General features: G+C 43.4%; 1 protein-coding gene across 1 annotated transcript in view; it reads right to left on the reverse strand.

Moving 5' to 3' along the window:
• The window catches only part of KIF26B (kinesin family member 26B), a 61,106-nt gene that overhangs the window by 25,271 nt on the left and 13,086 nt on the right, over nt 1–22,749 (reverse strand). The window lies entirely within an intron of this gene.

A 22,749-nucleotide genomic window follows, 5' to 3' on the forward strand; every position in this document is an offset into this window, starting at 1 on the left:
TGAACTGGCCGAGTAGCTGGGAGCAGCAGCCGGCTTCCACCTTTTGTATGGACAAGCAGTAGGTGGAGGAGGACATGGAATAATTTACCATGAGGTTTTGCAAGTATTTGCTGCCTGTAGAGAAAGAGTAAGGCTCAGGAGCGTCACAATCCTTTCCTATGCTGTCGGAGAGCTGTGCTCTTATGTGCTCACAACCTTTTTGCCATGCTCTTCTCTCATCAGACAATCCCATTCTCACAGTGTCTGTCCTGGGCTTTCCTTGTCCAACCTTCTCCTCATTCCCACAGTGTGACCCTCACCCCCAGGTCCCCGCCTAAAGAGCCCAGCAGAGCTCCATTTCATCCTGCTGTGGTCTGACCAGCCACACCAGGCTTTGCCAGTCTCCAGCATCACTGCTAGACACTCTCCCAGTACCAAGTCCCTCTTTCCTCACCTCTTCTCCCACTAATGTCCTCCACTGTCACTGCCCGATCTCCAAGGCCCCTCTCCTCACTTGAGTCCCCCCAGCTGCTCCCAGATACCCGGCAGAGGAGCTCCATAACCCCACCACAATTTGGCATGGCTGACTGCATCATGCTGCCCAGGAGAGGGGGTAGAGCATGGGCAGTGCCCTCCTGGGTCTTCCTCGGTCAGGTCCTTCAGCTTCGTGAGAATCCCTGCGAGCAACGTGTTTGAAGTGAGCTACACAGAAAAGCAGCAAATGGTAATTGCTTTTGTTTAGGGCTGTGAAATAGAATTCATGAATAGAAAATGAAGCAATAAGAAAAAAATATTACGCTCAGGAAATTTGCAGGAGTTTTTGTCGCCCAGCATCTCATTATCTGTATGGAAGAGGCAAACTCAGGAACGTTCCACAAAAGGAGGGAATACTGGTGATGAAGAACCAACTAAAGTCTTGGAACAATGACTTTTCTGTGGAATTACTTAACCAATTCTGTTGTATGATTTATTTGGGTTCCCACACACACACCTTAATAACAAATATTTTCTTTGTCTTCTGTTTCCTCTCACCCCACTGCTAGGAGGATTTTGGCTATTCAGTGACAACAGCAGCACCATCAGGAATAGAAATAACATTTCACAAGGGATACAATACAATATTATAACCAAGCTTTAGGATGTGCAAGGGTGTGTGTTTGTGCTCTCTATTAATCACGTACCTTAATGTCTTCCTAGGCACTTGGCCAAAAGGAGAAAGTTGTCAACTCCCTCAAGGTATTATTGTTACAGGATCAGATGATGTACGCCCTCAGGTGTCTTGTAATCTAATTATTTATAGAGGTGTGTCAAAGGAAAAATCTCAGCAACTATGGCAGTTATTTTTGATCATGAAATCTTAACTCTGCTCCCTTGTGCTGATGCACTGCTTTATTCATAGTAATAAATGCTTGCATAACAAGGGAACCGCATAAATACTCCATTTGGCTTTGGCTCTTGTTGCATGGAAATAATCTTTACAGAGGACAGTTTATAGCTGAAAAGGCACAAACCCAATAGCGGATGTTACAGGTGTGTAACAGCTGAGTTCATGATGAACCAGTACGGTTTGCTTAGCTACGTCTTTCATTTCTGTTAATAATTTTGAGAGAGAGGGAGGAAATGGGAGCAATGTGTGTAGGCACAGGCAAAATGGGGCCAGGTGGAGTGATAAAGCCCTTGGTGCTTCAGCCACGTGAGCCTGGCTTTGTTAGCAGAACGAAGCGAGGCAGCTGAAGAAAGATGGGTAACACGCTGGACCTTTAACCTGGGGAATCCTTCACCTGGTGCAATGAGGCATCGGGGAAATAATGAACTTGGTCCAGGTAGAAGCTGACTAGCCTTAAAGGGAAAACTAAGCAAAGTGGAAATTTCCACTGCCACGGCAGTTAGTTGCCTCACCTGCAGTACACCAGCACAACCCAGCAAGCTGTGCTCGCTGCCCAGTGAAAGGGGAGCCAGCTGGAGGGATGAGGCTGAGGGGATACCCTGCTGGATGTTCCAGTACTGGGAAAATCACAGCCACATCTGGAAGGGATGTGACACTGCAGCAGTTGAGAGTAGGAGAAAGGTGGTGCTGCAGCCAAGTATGGGATAACAGGGAGTTACATTAAGATTCTAGTATTTGCATATAAAATGTTGGGGGGTTACCCTACAATTCTTGTCTTAACCACGCACATTTCATATTGCAGGACAATCCTGTGACAACACATGAGCATGTGGCAGATGCACAAAATAGCATCTTTTGTTTCTTTTCACTGCAGACAGAAAACTAATGACAGAAGGACCGACTCCCAACAATTGCAGCTATTCTGACTCCTTGAAAGAGACTGTCCCTCTCACCATAAAAGGGGCTCCTTCAGGAGCTGTAACTTTCGTATAAAAGTTGTTCCCAAAGCTGATGAAACTAAACCAGTCTACAAAACAGCCAAGGAGTACCCTATTATCCAAAAATGACATAAAAGGGCCCCACTCTTTGGAGGTCCAGCTCAGCTGCGTGAGCTCTGAGATCCAGACGTGCTTTGAAGTCACAGCAAGACCCAAGTGCTGGGGTGGGAAGGAGGAGGTTGTTGGGAGGGCAGCTCTGCTGGAGACCAGTGGTGGTTTCAGAGAGGAGACAGCACTGAAAATGGACGAACTGATCCTTTTCCCCTCTGTACTCCAACTTCCAACACAGAGTCAATCATTCACAAGCATCCATTAAAAAACCCCACAAACAAATCTCTAAGACAATCAAAAAGGAAAAGGACCCTAGTGGTCTGTCTCATTACAGTGCCAGCTCCTAATAAATTCTAGCTGAAAAACAGAAGCTCAATCAATTCAGGGGCCTACTCAGGCTCAGCAACTCTGCGTTGGGAGTTAAAGCCAGATTCACCAAAAGCAGCAATGCCCCTGTGTAAGAAAACACGCGCAATAAATAGACTGCGATTTACAGGAGAAAAAAGTCCCACACTTCAAACCAATAATGATGCAGATTTTAAATAATTTAAGGACTCTGCATGTGGCCAGGCTCTGTGCTAACATCTGCCAAGGCACACTCACAAAGGGCAGGAACAAGCCATCCCTCCTGCCATGCCCCTCCGTGCCTGGCTGTCTTACCTGGGAGCATTACAGCCACCCCGGGTCTGGCTCAACTGATCTCTGTGAGGCCATTTGGTTGCTTGATATGAGAAGGCAACAGTCGTTACCTGCTATGGAATAGGGACTGGAGCAGCTCAGGAGCCTGCCTGCTTCTCCTCCAGGCTGCTGGGAGCACTGGGAAGGGAAGCCTTGGCCAGTGCCCCTATAGGGCAGCTATAGGGGAAACCACACAGCAAGAGAGAAGCGTGAGGAAACATTCCCTGACTCTCTGCTGAGGATGAGTTCTGGAAACCACCTTCACACCAGCCCCTCTGGTGGCTAACGTTGGCACGAGCACAGCAAAGAGACAGGCACGAGGGCATTCCCAGCACCCCTCCACCAGCACGCAGCAGGATCCGCTCCCATTGCCCAGCGTCATTGCTTGCAGCGCTGCCGCCCCCAGCTCCCCCCACCTTCACGGGGACAGGCAGGCAGGCGATGCAGGCGAGGGGCTCTGTGTTCGAGGGGTTAAGCACACAGGTTGTGTTCAGAATGCCTCAGCTCCCTCAGCTGCTGCCAGTGCCACTGGCTGGGGTCACACATGCAAGGAGCCCTACGGTTCATATGCACAGCGAGTGGAATACCAGGGTTATTTCCTCAAATGAAAATTAACTTCCAATGTTTGCAATTGATCCATGAATATTCATGATCCATTGGGAGAATTTAATAATTACTTCACTCTGGTTAGGCTCATTTGATCAGCTGTCGTGACAGCAGTAGGCTTCACTCCTTCATCAAGATGCTGAAGATGTGGCAGTGTGACCTTCCCGGTTCCCTGCACTGGAGAGCAGCTCTAGTTAACCCTAACTGCAATCCCAAATGGAGTGGTACCTGACACTAGAGTGACTGCTGTTCAGTTTTAGAAACCACTCCGCTTGGCACTGCTCTTAGCATAAATAGGTGACATCTCCAAGAAACTGGGAAGGTCACCCAGCAAAATACTTTGCATTTTGATAGGTAAGATTTCATATGTCCCCCTCCTAGGGCCTCCAGCCCACAGCATTATAGCAGAGGGCGGTGAAAGTGCAAGCACTCTTGTGCAGAAAGGAAAAAAAAAGAAAGAAGGCAGCAGTCATTTGCTGTCATGAGTATTATGGAAATTATAAAATTAATCTCTGCCACTTCACTAGACATATTCCCAAAGAAAGTTAGGCTTAAGAGTTCATACTGCCTATGCACCTGCGCACAAGCCTGCCTCATCACCTCCAGCAATAAACTTCTAGCCTGTTGGACAATTTGAAGAGACTTTGAGAAAATAATATAAAAGCCTCAAAGATAGTAAGTCTCTCTAAATGCTGTGAGAATTGATGTCTGGGTGGATGGAGAGAAATCTTACTTGTGCTCCCACAGAAGCAAGACTGGAACTCCTTAAACTCTGCTCTTGAACACAGCAGAGAAAGCACACAGATGAGAGAAAATCCCAACCACAGGGGAACTTTCAGCCAGTATTTATACCCTTTTGGATGTCAAAATTAAGACACGAATTGTTAGAAACATTATTTTCTCAATGCTGATGCTCTCGAGCTGTTCATTTAGGTCAACAGACCAAAAAATATGCACTCATATGAAAGTAGCTCCTTACCATAAGCTGTCAAAACACAAAATAAAGCAGTGAAAATATTAAACAGCCAGCATGAAAGCAAAACAAACAGTCAAGAGCCTCAAGTCATGCTTCCATCTCTAGTAATCAATTTATTACCTTTTGAAGTTCCTCTTCACGTACAGCTCCAAACTCTGTTTCACAGAGAAGCATGAAAGAGCTAAAGGCTGCTAAAGAAGCAACCCCTGCCCCTTGGCAAGGAAGCTGGACTTTACAGCAGCCAAGCAATCTGCAAACCTGAGACAGGAATCAAGCAGGTGAAGCAAGTTCCCAGATGGGGGATGTTTTACGTGTCATCTCCCATTTCTCAGCTGGGGACACCCTGGCCTCCGATGCCCAGTTCCAAACCATCTAGGAACTGAAAACCGGTGACTGCTCTTTAGTAACTAGTAACACTGTATTGGCATGTCCAGGTAACTTATACAGGTCCCAGACAATATGCATGCCCATCTCCTTCCAGAAATCTGGGTAAGCGTGGGCTTCACGAACGTTGCACACGCTTTCTCTTTTCAGAAGAGTAAGCAAGCTGAGCTTCTCCTTTACACCTATCTTTTTCAAAAAGCAAAATGGACTAGAAACCTGATTTCACTTCACAGCTTCCACTTGCTTGACTATTCAATATATAGTTCTAGGGTCAAAATTAATTTCTTGGACACCTGCAATGACATTCGCAGAATCTGATGAACACAGCATTCTCTGGCCTGCAAGTCCTTTATACTTGTACTGCCAACAGTCAACAGGGGTTGGGTGAGCTTGTTAGGACCTGGAGAGAGACAAGCAACTCCTTTCCCACCAAAATGACCGGCCATCACACAGCAACAACTTCCCCCGCCCCAGATGGGCTCAGCTACACGCACAGTGGGCTGATTTAGAGACCTGATAAGACAGACCGAGCAACAACAGGGACAATGTTGATCTTGCAGGGCAATTAAAGATCATGGATGGAAAATTCTCTGCCTGTGCCTGGTTTTGGTGATGTCTGAAAAGAAGCTCCAAAATTGAGATTTTATTAAGTGAAACCCATGGCACTGTGGTCCGAACCCAGCTGTCACCGAGAGGCTCACATAGGCTTCAGCAAGGTCTCAGTTGGCCTTTTACAGATTTAATGACGGGGCACATGAGATAATGAATAAGACAGCCCCTTCCAAAGCCAAATACACGGCACTGAAGTTAAACCGTGGAACCACAGCCAGTTTTATGATGACATTTTTGGCAGCACAGGGCCAAATGTAGCAGCTGCTCAGGGCAGCAGGAATTTTGTCATCTATAAACACAGGCGCAAGAAAACTAAATGTTTGGTTCTTTTATCCTTCTCACACTCCATCATACTTTATTCAGAGTACTCCAAATAAAACCTGATGGACCCCAGTCTCCATGCAAGTACTACTCGGTGTAAATACAAGTGGCCAAATCAATATATAAAGATTTTTAATGTATACCTATTTGCTATTTAAACCATTTGGAGATAAGCTGTATCAAATACATTTATCTTCATCTATGCAGCAATCTAAAATATTAATGATACACATGCATTTTTCATGTTATCTGCAGTTTTGTGCCCCCTTTAAATGGAGTCTCCTATTTATTTTGCCCACTATAATACCATTAATTAGACAAGATTCTCAACAGGCTTTTATATCTCCAGCACTTCAGAGATCTCGTAATAGCTTGTGACAGCAAAGGAAACAAACTCTTTTAAACCTGCCACTTAGTAATTGTTACATAGCTTGCAGTTTTACCTGAGGTAACCAGAATATGCTTTAGAGTTCAATAGGTATCTATTACGCCCAGAAAACCAACCGTAAATTCAAGTATTTCCACGTTAATAGCTGCCTCTGCAGATTGGTAGTCAGAACAGTTGTGAGTGCCTGAAAGCAATATAACTTTTACAAATATACATACATATTTATATGCAATATATATATTTACAATATACAACTACTGATATACAATTAATATTTGTATGTATTTAATTTTAAGTGATAGAAAGATAAGTATTAGAGTTAGCTATTCAAAATCCCAGAAGCACTAAAATAAAATGTCAAAGCCAAGCTGAGCCAGTCTTTCATAAAAAATTCCTTTCAACCTTCAACCGCCTTCCAAAAGCCTCAGACCAGACTCACAGTGTCTCTGGAAGGTCCCACTTCTGTTTACAAAGCCGCTGCTGAAGCTCAGGAATTCCTCCACCTGAAAATAGTTGAGGCTACAAGAATATTTTGGCAAAGTACTCATTCTAGCCTTATACTCTCTCCTTGGCATCTGCCGTTAAGTGCAGACGGAGGCAGGGTGCTAGAAAGACGTTTGGCCTGGATCAGCACGGTCATTCATATACCCTCAGTGTCAGTTATAGTGATTTACAGTGAGGGTCTGCAGCCTCCTGCCCCCACCCGTGTGCATGCCTTCTGCGATCTCCTAAGGATGGGGAAAAGTGCTCCTCAGCATCCACCCAGCCCTGGCCAATGGGCCTGGAGACACAGGAGAGGCCAGGAGGAAAGAGTCATTCTGTTAAGGAGAGCGCACAGACAACAACCACGGAAGGAGAAGGAGGAAAGAGAAATGCATCGTTTGGTCCTGCAAGCCTGATGCCTGTGGGATGTCATCAGAGCAGAGATGATGCTTGGGGAGAGAAGAAGCTATGAAATAATAGCTCCTGCCCCTACCTAGTTCAGAGAATCATGTAATTCTCCTGAAGTATTTAGAAAACCCAACCTTAAAAACATTAGAGCTTCCTAGCGCTGCCCACACACACTTCCATTTCGAAGTAGCACACTGGGAGCCATCTGCTCCCCTGTTTGCCCATACCCTTTCGTTTCCTTTGCTCTTTGGGTTCCATTCCATTTCCATTCTCACTGCCTGGGGACAGGAATGCTCCCGCCGCATGTACAGACACCACCGACACTTTTTCTCATGCTCTCTCCATTCCCTAACCCTATTTGGGTATGCAAGCCAAATTCTTTTCATCTCTCACATGAAAACCTATTGTTCTCTCCTTGCCAGCCTTCCTTGTACTCACTTCAGTCTGAATTTGTCCTTCATCTGTATGGGTGACCACAGCTGCCTCCAGGAAAGGAACTGTTATCCCCTCGCATAAGGACGTCACTATTTTTTCTGCTGTCATTCCTACTGCCTCCTCAGACGTTGTTACCTTCTCCCTGTTAGATCAGCTGTGGACACCTGTGATCATTAACCAATATGCCTAGATCAGCACACACACACCACCCCTTTTCCAGCTGATGAGCTCCCAGATTTCAGTAGAGATTGTTAGCACCCAGTCGGGGTGAGCCCTTGCATTAGTGCCCTTTCTATTGCTGCAGCCCTTGAGGTCCCACAGCTGCTCCCATCTGATGTTCTGACCTCCCTTTGTGCAGATGACGGCTCTCAGCTTTGTGTAACCAGCCACTACGATTAACATGATCCCGCCTTGTGTGCCAAGCCTGCTAATAATAGCACTAAATAAAATCTCTCCCAAAACTGGTCCTTGAAGAACTTCCCCGCTGGCTTTCCCTTTACTCTGATAGCTCCCACTTCAATGCTAGTTACTGTTGTTTCATTAGTCTTTGCTACCTGATGCATCTTACAGCTCCTTGTCTTCTTCAGCTTAACTAATAATTTCTCCGGGGACACCGATTTAGTTATTTACTCAGGTCTAGACAGGTTACATTTACCACGGTTCTTTCACCTGGAAATTCAGACATTAGGGATCCTGCCTGCAGAAAACAGACAGTGAGGGTTGTACCCAGAAGGTCATATCCAAATGAATGTCCATTTTGGAAGGAGTGTTGAATTTAAATGCACAGGCAGCTGTTCCGGATTTCCCTGTTTTGGGAACAGTCGAGGTATTTCAAGGCTCACCCTCTGAGAAGGCAATACCTGCTCTCTGGGTTTACTCTCAAGTGAGTTTTAACTCAGGCCTGCAGGATTCATTACTCTCACATCTGAACGCTGATACTTGTCGTAGCAGGGCTTTCTTAACACCTCGGTGTTAACTTTTGTAGCTATTGCAGTAACAAGAATTGATCACTTAATTCAGACCATCTAGCAGCGAGCTCGTTTCAGCTCCTCTCTCCTCTTTGTCCCTCCTCCTCCTCCACACACGCTGATGAGCGTATCATTTAGAGAGGGTTTGTCTGCTGACTGTATGAATTTCACTCAGCAGGGAAAAACATTCATCTAATTGTATTTCAAATTGTGAGAATCTGAATAAATGAACAAGTTGTTCTATGAATAGGGGAATTAATGAAGACTTGTTTCCTGTGGGCTGGTGTCCTGTGTTGTTCCATTTCCTACACTTCTGCCATCCCCTCTTCTTGCCACATCCCACCTAACTCCAGCTGCAGCTCCTTCCCCTCTCCTCACTGGCGTGTGCGTGCTGGCCATCCAGCTCTGGACTCCACTGGTCCATGACTGCGCTGGTGGCTACTGGCTTCACACCTCCACAGCCCAGCCTGCCCCTGCCCCACTCCTCTCCCAGTCCCACCAGTCCTGCACAGCCCTCAGGGACCTGAAGACCTGCCCCCGCATCGAATCTGATTGGAAATGGTCAATTAAATGGCCAATTAAAAAATGTATTAGGATGACTAGCAATGAGATTGTGTGATGACGTATGCTTCAGCCTTGCAGGAGGTGGCCAAGAATCTCCTGGAGCACCCGTGTCTGGGCGGTCCTTGTCATGCTGCACCGTGTTGAGGCAGGACACCGTGCACCGCCGTCATTTGCACCACCAGCTACCAAGGACATGTAGGACATTGCTCATATTAGCATTATGAGAGTGATTAGAGCCATTTAATTATAGCTGTGCAATGACAAAAACCTCAGCTCACAGATGTCAGGTTAGCCAGGCTTTTAAGCCTTTCATGTCCTGTGGCTGAGATTATTCCTGCCTTCTAATTTTTCAGATCCATGTTATGATTTTATGTGCAATTAATTCTGTGGGAGGACAGCAGTTCTCAAATGAACATGGAGTAAATACAATCAGTAACAAATGGGCTGTTATGAGAGTTCAAATCATCATTGCATTGTTAATATTTTCCAGTAGTTCGCGTTTAGTTATTTTTCTGTGTGATGTATGACATATTTAATACATAGCAAATATCTTAAAGGCCCTGTTCTGCTTTCAAAGCCACTACTGTACCGCTTTTCAAAAAAAGCAATAACCCAAAAGGGACCAAAGAAGTTCTGAGAATCTTCCCTCTGTGCAGCCCATTTGCATATAGCATAGCTAGGAGGTGTATTTGACCCAAGCATTTATAATTAACCCTTAACTTGTCATATATAAAAAAAAGTTTACTTTCATTTCAATGTTTTTGTTGCAGTGTAATTCCAAGAAACACCAATTAGCTATCAAATGCTGACAACTTGCGCTTATCGCTGATTAGGGCTACATATGAACTATAAACCTAGCACATTACCACAGTGCAACAGCTCATTACCAGTCTAGCTTTCCTAGCTAATCTTTTCTACTAATTTTTATTTAGGGACTTTCTGGCTAGCTCATCAGAAAATTACACGCTAATGATCTGAGCAGAATTGAGAGCTTTAAACAGTAACACGGGAGAAAAAATAATTCTGTTTGATCTCTTTATGTTATGATAGATGCCATTTAATCAATTAGCACAGCAGAACGCAGCGTTCTATCTCAGGCCTGGCAAGCAGAAAAGAGAAAAGGGTGAGAACCTCACACATCTCTAGACCTTCCCCACCAGGTAAAAGAGAGTCATATATGGTATCAGAGAATATTTTGGAGCATGGTCACTGAGGCAGCAGCCCAGACCTGTGGGTCTGTGGGTCTTCTACAAGTCTCCCAGAGGGGATTGCCAAGGATGTGACTGCTGCAAATAGAGGGGACATGGCAGAGCGAGGGTCACAGGGCTGCGCACTGTGTCCTGTGGAGATGCCGGGCAGCAGGGTGGCCCAGCCAGCATCCCGGGATGCCTGCTGCTGGTTAAGCCTCAGAAAGGTTTAACATGGGGTGCTGTGCCCCTGGAATGCCCCAGAATCAGAAATGTGACTTCCAGTTCTGCCTGCCTCCTTCCCCTCCACCTGCTTGGGATTATGGAAGTGTTTGAGAAACAGCAGCCAGAACTGAGATTCTGAATAACCATGGACTGAAGCAGCAGTGATGACGAGTGCTTCACAGTTACTTGCCAGAACCATAGATAAATAAAAATTACTTCTGAAATATATTGGAAATAAAGTAGGAAAAGAACTGAATATTTCATAACGTTACCACTTGTCAATGAGTGCAAAGAATTCCAGATAGTAAGATGTAGGTAGGAACAGGTAGGAAAATGTATCTGATCCACATTCTGTAGAGCTTGTGTAAATCAAGGGCATCAAGGGATATACAAGTTCTATATTTAATAATTAATACAAACAGACTGACAGCAATGACAGAAATATTTGAGAAGCAGCACAAGGTCACATTTAGGGGCTATCTCATTTACTGCAACTGAAATGTGCTGGAGTTTCTTTTCTGAAGGCTATGAGAGTCAGCCGACAATCCCATCGTGTCTTGTGTTTACTGGTTCCTACTCTGAACGAGTCAAAAATAGAGATAACCAAAATGCACATTAATGCCTGAAAAAAACAAATCACGTCTTTAAATCAACCACGCAAACACATCCGTCCATTGCTGATCTATATGTGTGCAATTCAACACTTGGATAACGGCAGAGCACAGCACGCTGAGCCAGTTCCCAGCTCTTATCTACCCCTGACCTTAAGACAATAAGTGCATAGCCCCTGATCTGCAAGAAGCTGCAGCTTTTTCCTAAAGATGGTGGTAGAGATTTTTACTTCTTATTATGGGTGAGAAGAGCAAGAATCCCTCAGGATTCCCCTTCTTGAAACCTGTGCAGCAAGGGGAGTGCAGATTTGCCGTGCTCTGCCCATCCTTCCAGATCTCCCAAAAGAATGTTCTCTACTTAAATATGCAAAGGATTGCAGATTTAACTGCCAGAAATGTTTCAATATGAACATAATCAGACCGTACAGCTGGGAGATGTTCATTTACTGTGGGAAAGGAGCCGGCAGGAAAAAGCACCGTCCATATTCCTATTGCATATTATGAGATTAATACAGTGGAACTCACTCTTGCATTCAGGTATTGCAAAATGCAGTGAATGGTCATATGGGCAGCATTTGATTTAAAATGTCAGTGCAGAATACCTAACTCTATCCCTTTGTATTTAAGACAATAATAATTGGTAAATTTTATTACTTGGCTTCTGACACAATAGAATTGTACTTCCAAATGGTGCAGTCCTAAAAAGGAACTTTCATGAAGCTCCAGTTCCTGGGACTATTAATGGATAATATACAGAGAACAATGCAGAATTTATTAGGTTTACTAAAGATTACAGATTAGATATTAGTTGGAAACATTTGGATTTTTGTATTTCTGGCAGATGAATTAAGGTGAAACAGACCCACTGGTAATACTTATCATGATGCATACAGTTATTGGTTTTATATCTATACAGATATAAACATAAAATTATTAAGGACATTATTTGTGTTCTGAACTTATGTTATCTCTCTGTTGAAATGAACCTTAACTGTTTAATGCATAAAATAGATGTGTAATTGCTAGTCAAAATGACTCTCACATACCCACACTTACTGCTGGAGCTGAATATTACCTTACTATAATTTCATACGCAGCCTGCAACATTCTTTATTCATAGCCCACAACTAAACATTCCCTGTTGAACAGATGTGGCATTTTGTTGTTACTCTCTTCAGTTATCTATTGTTCTCTGGTCTTCAGCGAGAGGGATTCCTTTAGCAACAGCAGGTTGCTCTCTGATTAGGCATATTAGTGTGAAGCTGAGGTTCCTTAAAAGAATCAGGTATCACCCTACAGAGAAACATCATTGATGGATGGACCCTGGCCAGTGGAATTAAAAACTTATTTTTAAGGGTTATACTACCTTTTGCATGGGTGTGATATAATAGCATTGTCAGATAAAATTCAAAATCTTACGCCTTAAACAATGCAAATTCTTTTCTAATCAAATGACCCAATTTGTAAAGAAAACCTTATTGTATTATGTTTCAAATAACCAGTTTCTCGTTAAATACACATACTGACTTGCTTGTAATTCTTTGCTTTCATTGTCTTATCTTTCGGTGAAAAGTATGTTTTGTAGAAAAGTTTAAGCAAAACTTTTTGCTTTTTGAATTTGCTTGGGTAGGTGAAAAAAATCCAGTTTTCAGCATGCACCTAAGTGATTGGGATACCAGTAGAGACTGGGGAGTTCTGCCACAGCACCCCAGAATCACCATGTCCCTGCCTGGATGAGCCTTGGCCCTGCTGGGAAGACAAGTGACAGTCCCTGGGAGCATTTATAGTAGAGAAACCCAAAGCATCACACAGATTCACAGCAGCCAGAGCCTTCCCCCAACCACCACCCTCATCACCCTCATGGGGCTCGCTGTGCTGAGGGTCAGGGGAACAGACATGGCACCTGCAAACGGACACAAAGGACTTGTCAGTTGTGCAACCTACTCAATATTTATGTCTGACACACACACAAATGATCCCAGGCAAAGGAACTCCCAGAGGACTTCAATCAAGGGAAGCTCAAAACCAACAAAACCAACAAAAGCCACCGATTATATTGCCATCACACAGCAAGCAGCCATCTAAAATGGCAGTAGTCACCTAGCGAGAGAAAAGAAAACCTGTTACCAGCCTAATGGGCTTGTTTTATATTCTGAATGATGCAAAGATCCTAAAGGTTACCAAAGCACACCCTCACTTTTTCTTTAAAACACGCTCCACAGTAAGTAGCCTCAACCCTTGGCTGGGGAACACGTAGGAGCGTTCCACAGGTCTCCCTGGAGCACAGGGTGGAAGAGTGCCAGCTGGTTCTCTTTCACAGACATGTATTTTCAGAGCCAAATCTTATTCAACTTTGGTCCTCCACCAGCTCTCCTTTCACATCAGTGTAAACTGTTGCAGCTACAGCAGTTACACTCTGTTCCCTTTGATATGAGAATGAGATGAATATGAGATTCTCCGTCCCTCCAGTCTGCCCGTGAGAGAGAGGAGCAGGATTCAGGAGGTGCACATCGGCATGGGCTGACTGAGTACATGGAGCTCCTAGAATACTCTCTCTCCCTCTCTGAAAAAATGCAGTTGTTTCTCTAACACCACACCTTTGGAAACGTTTGGGGTTTTGTTATGCAGTACATGCCAGCTAGGTAGCAGATCTGGATCCTGCGTCTAATTCCTGTGCTCTTACATGTGCGCATAACTTCAAAGCACATCTCATGGAGCCTGTGAAAACTGGTGTTTGCAAGAGAGGAAATGCAGTCTAGGAGCACAAAAGATTCAGCTACTCTGTTTCTAGCTGGAAGGCAGACATGAAAATTGTGTTCAGCCCTTAAAAGCCTGCTCCAAGGAGCCTCAGGTCCCACCTGCACAGAGATGATGAAGTGCTTTGTAACAGCTTCACCCTGCCAGTGGCTCCCCTTGGCTGTGCTGCAGCTGCCTCCGGGCTGAGCGGTGCAGGTGCTAGTGCAGCCCAAGGTGCCGCAGGGACACAGGAGCTACATGAGACCCCTGCCCTGCAGAGCTCCCGTGAGACCCCTGCCCTGCGGAGCTCCCGCTGAGGGCAGGCAGCACACCCAGGAAAGCTGCAGGCTGTGCCAGCTGCCTGGGGCGAGGGCAGCGGAGAAGCCGGAGAAGCCACTTCGATCAGTGAGAGCACCCACTCCTGCAGACTATAATGCGTTGTGCGTCCTTTTCCAAGCCCCCATATCCCGACACCTCTATGCCAGCTTCCCACTTTCTCCTGTTGTTCTATCTACAGAGGCTGAAGACTCTATCTCCATAGCTCCCAGGTTTGTAACAGCACCCAAACCAGCCACCGCCACTGTTCTGCCACCCCGCACTCTGCTCTTCAGAACCACCCAGAGCACCTAAGAACTGATGTTTCAGCATGGGCTTACGTTCTGCCACTCATTTTCAAAATGAGTGAAGCTTCATTTCTGCCCAAGAGCACAAACTAAGGAATAGGGAGAGAAACAACTCCCCGCACCCCTCAAAAAGAAATCATTGGAAAATAATTTTAAATACAGCAGGTAGAACAGTTTTGCTGATGGAGTGATGAGATAAAATACAGCTAAAAGAGTTAAACCTGCTGTCTGAAATTAAATTTACTGAGTCTAGTCACATATTGCTAGAAAGCATGTCACCTGATGGCATTTATAAACAGACAAAATTTAGAAAATCAAAATAATCTAATGAGCTCATTCTGCAGCAGGAGAGGGAGATAATTTTAATATTTCAGAAGATAGCTCTAACCAGCCTGCTTAAGTTTTTAAAGCCAATGCATATTTTAAAAAATTCACTTCACATCTGTTCATTGTGCACAGGCCTGGAGGCAACCTTCAGCCAGAGAACTTTGATCATCCAGAAGAAGCTAGCTGGTATCTGAAGAGCACAAGAGGGTTGTCTTCATTGCTTTCCTCTCAAAAATGTCAGGAAAATAAGAACTTCGGTAAAAGTTTGTATGGAAAAAAAACCATCTTGCAGTGGCAATGCCATTCAAACACGCTTGAAGCAACATGGCAAACTGGCTGAAATACTCCCTGCTTACAACCTCACAGATCTCTTCAAAGTTTCTAGGGCCTGTTGCTCTGTTGAGGGGGTGGTGTCAAATACAGTCCAAGAAATAAAAGAAAGAAAAATTGTTCAAATATTTGCCCAGAAATGTAAACCATGTTTTTGTTCATTTTTCAGTTAAGGTTGAAAAAAAATAGTCCTGCTTGTGCCACTTCAGTAGTCACCAATCCCTGCTTATGTGACAAGCTCCTGTACAACCTTCTTGAGCTCCAAATTCATGGTCACATGAGGGTTTTTTGCACTCATTTGCAACCAGTCAATAGATGATTGTACATATCCAGTTCTCACATTCACCAATCCCATCAATCACATCCCTTGCAATCCCAAACAAACTCAACGCTAGGTAACACTTCAGCACATACTGCCTCTTTCAACAAATAAGCTGTTAATCACCAAATATTGAACGTGAACTACGGTATACAATATCCTTTAGCAAGGATTTGAGGATTATCTCATCTAATTAGATATAAGCATGTTTTCTAATCTGTGAGCTTAAGCCAAAGCCCAATAAAAAGATTTCTATTGACTTACACTGAGTTTTGGATCAAGCACCGGGAGAACTTGCTTTTGCAATTCAAAGAGAAAGAGACCTTAAAGAGGTTAACAGAGTTAAGTCATCCGGCACAGAAATGGGCTGGACATCCATATCCCTGTTAGATACTTGAGAAAGACACCACTGAGACATTCTGGGTTTCTTTCGCCCTGCAAATGTAACAATCAGGCTGACTGCTAGTTTTCAGACTCCTAAAAGCAGAGGAGAATCTAGTAGACACACCAGAACATATTTTATTGTCTCTTTGTATAACTGCCTGCCGTGTGCAAACCCTTTGCGAACAAGGATGAAGATAAATTATCAAAATGGAAGCACAGCTATTGAAAATTGCTGGTGATTTGGACCCAGAACTCTGCACTGAAATTGCGTAAGCCTAGCCCCTAACCAAGCAGGACCTGTTTATTATATAACCGTTAATTAATATTTGGTTGTTACATGTTTATTTTGCTTTTAAGTCATTCTGCCAATGGAGTATTTGCTTCAGCTCTCAGGAAGTTATTCCATTGTCTTGCAGGAATCACTGTTAGCTTGCTTTCAAGTTTATATTCCTCTGCCTCATTACTTAAGGATAAGGAACCGTTCTGCCACTGTCTCATCAGAAACAGTTCTCTCCTCCTGTGTGTATTCACACCCTTGAAATACTAGAGTAGTTGTCATCTCCCCTCTCAGAGGTCTCCTTTTCCCTGCAAGCTATGAAGATTTATTTCTGTCACGATGTTCTTCCAGGTGAGTAACCCTTTCATCTCCAACTGTTCATAACTCTTCTTGCTTCTCTTTAAAATTCTCTGCAGCCCGTAACCTCTTTGTAGCAATGAGATGCCCAGCTCCAAACAAGGGGCTACAATCCTGGCAGGATGGAAGGAACAGCTATTTTCTTTGGGTGTCGGCAGCGGGATGTCTCTGCTCTCTTGCCCTGAGTCATACTGGGTTTGTGCAGGGAAAGAAGGATCAGTAGGGAAACAAAAGTTAATTTCACAGATCATATCCGTATGCAGCTGTTCAAGAAACCAGAGAGAACCAATACCGCGGAGTAAGGCTAATAAACATTACTACATGCTTTCTGATAATTTGCTGCACTGCACAAGAGCTAGTTATTCCAAGAATATGACTATTTAAAAATTGTTCAATTATACATGAAATGAATTATCACCACATTTCCATAGGAGAAAATGTATTAATGTTCAATTGAGCCTGAACCAGTGGTGGAACAGGTGAGAATAAACTGCTGGATACCCTGACTGAAGGTTCAAAATGGCATTTTAATGAATTAAGTACAGATTCATTTTTATATGAAATGACCACGATGGCCTATTTGGGTCTTACTCAAGTTATATTTCAGCAATAACTGCACACTACTGGATTGCTGTTCATTACCAGTCACGTCTGTGCTGGCCCGGGACCAACGTCATGTCCTTCCCCGATGCAGCTATCTGCCACTGATAGGAAAGACTATTTAAATGCAATTAGTAATTGCTATTAAATCTGACTCTAAACCACAAGCACTTCCCTTCTCATTTCATTTTGCGGTCCATCATTATTTGCTTGTTACAGTATCTGTAGAGCGGTAATTCATTGAGAGGTTCAAAGAGCATCGTGAGGCCTGATCCTTTCCACTTCAACACTTGTACAGAATGGAGCCATGTTGGCTAAAGTCTGTTGCAATGCTGGTGTGACAGGGGATCGGGCTCAAGAATTCAACCTACTCACCCACACTCACTACACGTGCATTGCAGACATCTCTGCTCCAATTATTATCACATTACCAGCCTGGCAGGGCTGAGTTGAAAACCCAAAGCTGGGGAATGGCAGCTCCACCGGAGCTTTCCTTGAGGATTTTGTCTACTATCTCTCATTAACTTGATGAAACACAGTACTGTAAGACATGTGCAGATAAAGCTCAAATCTGCACTATCAGCTGTGCAAACTGTCCTACAATAAAGTGCATTGTTGACGAACACTACAACAGCGATTGCTGGAGCATGCAAAATCTGTTATCCTCATGCTCCTGAGTTGCAGATTAAACTAATAACATGCAAGAAGCTTTCCTACATTCACAGACTGTGCATCCCTGATTCCATCTATTTTATGTAGTTCCCTGGAATCAAGAAAAAAATTGTCAGAAATCCAACCTAGTAAAACTGTCATCTACAGAAAAACCTCATAGGTGTAAGTGATTGCCAGATGCTCCAAGTCCTCGTTATAGCCACGCTGATGGTGTTTCAGTGCTCTTGCTGGCAACCGCATCGCTCTTCCACGTTGCCAGAGCACTCTGGCTAGTGTCAAAGAGCAAGTGCCTAAGGCCAGGTCCTCAGCTGGTATCATATGGCATCGCTCCAGTGGCTTCAGCTTCTGCTAGCCAAGGCTCTGGTCCATATGACCTGGCTGCCAACAACATGGAAAAAGTCTTTTGTTTCTGAGCAGCTCATGTTTTTGATAGCTAATTAGGAACTATTTCACATTCAACAAAGTCTCCATTGAACACTCCTCTACAACTGGAACATTCAGGGGTGTTTCTTAGGCTTATTCCTCTTTTTGAATGGGCTCATTTCTTTTTCTTTTGCTTCCCAGTTCTTCTCTGTGGATTGTTGTCTCCTCTCCATGTTATCTCGGATGTCTCCCATTCATTTTGGGCCATTTTCCAGTCCTGTAATTCTGTTTCATCTGTCCTCATTTTCAATATTTCTCCTCCTTCTGCTCTCACATTTCCACAAGTAGAAGAGCAAAAATTTCTTCACCCTTTTCTAATATATTCAATGCTAAATTAACACAGAAAGATTAGAGGTTCCAAAGGCAGCACCACATATTTGCTGAGGCTCTCTGTGGTCTTTGTACCATGTTCTCATTGAGAAGAAGCAAAAGCAAGGATCAGAAGACTAGTAGATGGAGCAGTGGAAAGCAAAACTGATTGAAATTTCTCAGTTAAAAACCATAAATCACTTTAGGCTTAGGCACTGATGAAGTAACCATTAAACAGATGGCTCATTGGGCACATAGTTCAATTTTGGCATTAAATTCCTAGGCCTAGTAAGCAGACGCAGTTGTGTGAATCCCACAAAACTAAGACTTAGTTCAGGCTCATAAATAAGGATAAAATTCTCAGTACTAATACTAGTTGTTGTACAAGAATTGTATTGTGAACTGGGTTTTAGCTTTCCTTACTTCTTCCTGAAAAGTTTCCACTGACATTTCTTCTGAGAAAAATAACTTCATTCATGCTATAAATGCAAAGGCAAGATGTATAAACGAACCTGGGTTCCCAGATCTCTTCACGCAATTTTTTTCACATAGATGGAACAACTGCAGACAGATACACCCATTTAATCAAGAAAAGAATCTGAATTACTGGATCCATCCAAACCTTATTGTCGTTTTACTCCAATGATTAACTAGCAATTTAAAGAAAATATCTGATATACAGCATATTCTTTAAACTCATCTTTTATACCACCGTACTATAATCCATAATTATTTTCTCCTCTTCGCTTAAAAGCAGTATTAGTCTACCCTTGACCAACGAAAAACAGAATTTTTATTTCATTAGGACCAACTATGTGAGTCCTTAACTCTAAAAAATATAAGAAAATAAGTCAACAGAGTCCTACCAACAGTTAAAATGTAAGTAGTGCTTTTTGCCAACTCGCAATGCCCTTTACAAATTCCTACTTTGATTTTTTCTAGTTCAGTTTTATAAATGGAATAAATAAATAAATACAGAAATAAATTATTTTCCAAAGGTCATGCAGAAAGAACGAATGGATTAGCCCATGGTTTAAGCACCAGATTAGATCTTAAAACATGGTGGCTCTGCCACTAAGCCTCCTGTGCAACCTTGCACCAGTCACTTAATATCATTTACTTTCTACAGATAGGATTAAAAAAAACCCCAAACAATACCAGCATGTAAGACCTGGGACAAACTGCAACTGTACGACAGAGAAGCAGAAGCGCCAAGAATAAAACTCATGCTTTTGACTCCTGCCCATCTATTTTACAGACAAGACTCCCTCCTTGGATAAGCATAAGCATGTAGTTCAAAATATAGGATGCTTCCAGAAACGCTAGCACATTGGGAGTGCACATTAAGAGAGAAGCCTATTAAATAAAACAAGCAACAATTTCGGAAAGAGAAATTCATACAGCCTTGCACTTTTCTAAACAGTTTTCTTACATTCTCATAGTCATTAAAATGTATAAAAATGATTATTTCCAAAACAGCATTACCATGAATTATCACCACCCCTGTTGCTTAGCAACTGGAGTAATTTTTGAATAGTGAGCTATATAAACCAGTATCTGGAGTTTGTGTAAATGGGTGTTCATTTGAGGGTTTAAAACACATTCATCTTGGAAATCAGAGGCAAATAATGCAGCACTAATGTAAAGCTGAAATGGTGTTAAAAAAATAAAATGGCACTAACAATTCCTGCAGCTCAGCAAAGCCCTGCGCCTGTAGCAGGAGCAAACTCCTTTGCTCTTCCTCAGCCTTGCACGTGCCCCTTTCCAACTTTTATGAGGACATTTGACAGGGCTCCAGAGAAAATAATTCTTGCCCAGTCTTTTGAGGGGTTTGCTCGTCACTCAAGAGCAAAAGAAACTGGTGACATTAAATGGCAACGTATTGAAGTCAAATTAAAAATTCTATTTTTACATAACATACTGAGCTAGACGAACACACTGGTTCACACCACAACAGAATGATGTGCTTAGGAAGGTACCGCATAGGTCTGGACATTGATAGTGACAAAGAGATACTGAGATATTAGAGACAGATTATAAGTACATATGCGGAAGAGACAAACAAGAAATCACAGCCTGGCCACTCACTCACTGCATGCGGTTGCCCTTTATGGGGGATCTTGCCCATTTTTCAGACCCCTGTGGAATGTAACTTGAATGCCCAACAAGATCCTGAAGCATATCAGCCCGTACTGTTTGATGTCTGAGAATTTCTACATTACTTTCTTACAACTTTAGCAGCCAAGTCCCTGCTAAAGCTAATGTTAATCTCTGTTACATGTGTGTGTGTGTGTGTTGGGGGAGGAAGGGTGTCCCCAAGGGAGCAAGATTCTAATTTAATGGCTTCCAAGGCTTAGCCTTATGGGTAAGAAAAAAAATTGCAAAATGCACTGAACAGCAGCATGTGTTTTTCATAGAAACTGCAGGCAGAGAGGCAAATTCCTCCCTGGCATAAACACACAGCCCACAGAAGGCAATCCAGTAGCATCTGGTACCAGCTATGAATCTGAACAAGCTTTTCCCTACAACTACTACCTGCGGAGATGAAGCTGGATACTGCACTGAAGGGAGTTTAAGACCTGCAGCCTCTCAGCGTTTAGAGAACTGCGTTTCTGCAGTAAGAGAAAACCTGATGTCTATGAAATGGTGAGTTCCCAGGCTCCCGGGAAGCGATACAGTGCCAACTGACAGGCTGCCATAAGATACTTAATGGCTGTTCAACAGCTCGGATAAAGAAAAGATGCTCCATTTTGTCTGCTGCTCTATGGAAATTTGCTGAGACCACCCACGCAACGTGCAATGCTGTCACATAAGAAAACACTTCTGTTGTTTTCCTTCAGTCCCATTCAAAAAAGGCAGTTATTAAAATTTTAATTTTAACCTTAATAATCAACAACAACACCCTTAAAGAAAGGGAAGTGATATCAGCTATATAGGCTAGCCGCTGCTCTGAAGAGGAGGTGCCACCGAACATGTATCGCATCAGTCTATAGGATGCTCAGCTTCCACAATGCAGCACACACATATACCCCCGCCTGCCTCCCTTCTGCACCGAGGAGCAGCACACGCCTGCACCGCTGGGTCACTGAGCAAGTAGCCTTTGCGCTCACCCAGCCACCAAGACTCTTATTTCCGTTGCTCGTGAATAGATCACTTTAGGGAAAAAATGCTTTCTGGACTCTTCTTGGCAAGATGTGAACAAAACTTGCTCCTAAGTATGCCAGTATGTTTTTCAAATTACATTTTAAAAGTCCTCCTTAGAAACAGAGAGGTTGGCTGTGATTTATAGATGACTGACCACTTCTCTATATTTATGATTTATAATATCTTCTCTTATAGGAGTGAACTCAAGAGGAGATGCTGGCCATAAGAGAGCTTTTATCGGCTTTCAGCAGCACAGACAGTGATGGGCGAGTACGCTGGCCCCCCTGGCTGTGTAAGCTCGGAGTGCAACAGACAGGAATCCCAGCAGAGACTGGGAAGCAGCAAGTAGAAGAGAAATTTGGTCTTGAAGACCTTGTCTTGAAGACAAGACGATTTTCTCCCAGTCAGCCACTGCCAGGAAGGACAGCTGTTGTCTTTGGTAACTATCCCTTGTATGTTTACTTCTAACCTAGGGAGCATCATTAACATCATTTTTTCTATTCCAACAGCTGGCCTTCCCTTCAATCCATAACATCTAGCAGGAAGGAAGACAGAGTTTGATAAGCAGAGTTTGAGCTACGCTTTGTGCAGTGCAGAGTTCAAGCTATTTTCACACTGTGACTAGGTGCACAGTCCAACAAACAGCTGATGAACATTTCTACGTACAAATTTGGTTGCCCCTTAACTGAATTTCAGTCTGAGTGAGCTCCAGGAACAGAAATGTTTCCAGAAAGCCGGTTTTAAGCCAGACTGCCAAATAATTTTGGAAAATAAATGTTAGAAGAAAAATTAAATTATAGCCAATCTCAATTCTTTTTTATTTTCCAAAATGAAAATATGAAAACCATAGAAGAAAACTTGTCAGTACCTTGCAATCTTGAATGAATATGAGAAAACAAGCATGTTTACAGCCCTTAAAATGATAAGAAGGGTAAAATGTATGGACTGAAACAGGCTCTGTGAATGACTTGGTTCGGTTTTCCTGTC

This window comes from Falco rusticolus, chromosome 6 (genome assembly GCF_015220075.1).
Source record: "Falco rusticolus isolate bFalRus1 chromosome 6, bFalRus1.pri, whole genome shotgun sequence".
Taxonomy (NCBI): domain Eukaryota; kingdom Metazoa; phylum Chordata; class Aves; order Falconiformes; family Falconidae; genus Falco; species Falco rusticolus.